A 1,782-nucleotide genomic window follows, 5' to 3' on the forward strand; every position below is an offset into this window, starting at 1 on the left:
ATGTAATCAGTGCGTACCAAAATATATTTCTTCTTGTTTGAAATTAGGGAGATGGGCCCTACGAAGTGCAATTTCCACTTCTCAAAAGGTTCAATAGCAATTTGTGGTTGAAGAGGCATTTCATCGGAGGCAACTGGTCTCCCCATTTGTTGGCAAGTGTCACAACTCAAAACAAACTTCTTGGTGTCTTTGAATAGTGTCAGCCAATAGTATCCAGTATGGAGAACTTTATATGTCATTATTTTGTTGGAAAAATGGCCACCACAAGGCTCGTTGTGACTGGCACTTATTATATTGTGCATTCCATCTTCCCACACACACTGCCTCATAATCAAGTCTGACCCTATATAAAATATATCTCCCTTGATCCAGGAGTAACTTGCACTGCACTGCACTATATTTTTCCTCTCTCGGGCTGACAGGTTTTGAGGTAGTTTTTCTGGTACCAAATAATTGGCGACATTAGCGAACCAATGAGTAACAATAGAAATGGCAAATAGAGCATCATCTGAGAACTAGTCGGGCACTGGTGTTGCCATGCTTCCTTGCGTAAGATTCAAATGAGATAAGAAATCATCTGCCAAGTTGTCTCTTCCATACCTATCAATTATAGTTATAGTGAAGTCTTGTAGAAGCAACAACCATCTAGTTATCCTATTGTTAGTAATAGGTTTATTCATTAAAAATCTAAGAGCAGAATGGTCAGTATGGACAAATGTCTCATAACCAGTAATATAATGTCTAAAATTTCCTATAGCATGCACAACTGCTAACAGTTCTTTTTCAATAATCGTATAATTTAATTCAACGGGAGAGTGATTTTTGCTAACAAAGTAAATGGCATAGGGAAAGTTATCTTCCCTTTGTCCCAAAACTTCTCCTAGTGCAGTGTCTAAAGCGTCTCTACAAATATGAAAAGGTAAGGACCAATTTGGCCCTCTTAGCACCGGAGCGGTAGATAATCTCTCTTTCAGTACCTAAAAAGCCTATTGACAGTCAACATTCTATACAAAGTTAGCATTTTTAGTTAACAACTTGAATGATGGTGCTGCAATTCTAGTGAAATTCTCAATAAATCGTCGATAATATCTTGCATGCCCTAAAAAACTTCTTACCTCTTTTTGTGAGCTCGGAATAGGGATACGTGAAATTACCTTGATTTTTGCTAGGTCAACTTGAATCCCTTCAATTGACACATGATGGCCCAAAACAATTCCCTTACATTGCATCATTCTACATTTATCGCTACCAACGCCTAGATTAGCTTCTTGACAGCAGATTAATACCTTCTCTAGATTCCCCAAAGCCTGTAGAAAGTCATCCCCATAGACTGTGAAGTCATCCATATAGACTTCCATACAGTCATGGATCAGAACAGAGAAAATGGCAAGCACAACTCTTTGGAAGGTGGTAGGGGCTTTACAAAGACCAAAGGGAAGGACTTTATACACATAAGTACCCCATGGGCATGTGAAAGTAGTCTTTCCCTGGTCTTCTTTGGCTATCTGAATTTGATTGTACCTACTATAACCATCTAGAAAAGAAAAATATTTCTTATCTGAAAACATGTCGAGAACTTGATCAAAGAAAGGAAATGGAAAATAATCCCGCAATGTTGCCTTGTTTAATTCTCTGTAGTCGATGTAGATTTGCCACTTGTCATTATTCTTTGGAACTACAACCAAAGGTGATACCCACTTACTATCAGAAATGGGGTAAATGAAATCCGCAACCAAAATTTTTTGAAGCTCCTCTTTAACAATGTCTTTTAATGTTGGGTTC

Source organism: Pinus tabuliformis, chromosome 3_1, assembly GCF_031772625.1.
Source record: "Pinus tabuliformis cultivar Carrire ecotype Pingquan chromosome 3_1, CPIR1, whole genome shotgun sequence".
Taxonomy (NCBI): Eukaryota; Viridiplantae; Streptophyta; class Pinopsida; order Pinales; family Pinaceae; genus Pinus; species Pinus tabuliformis.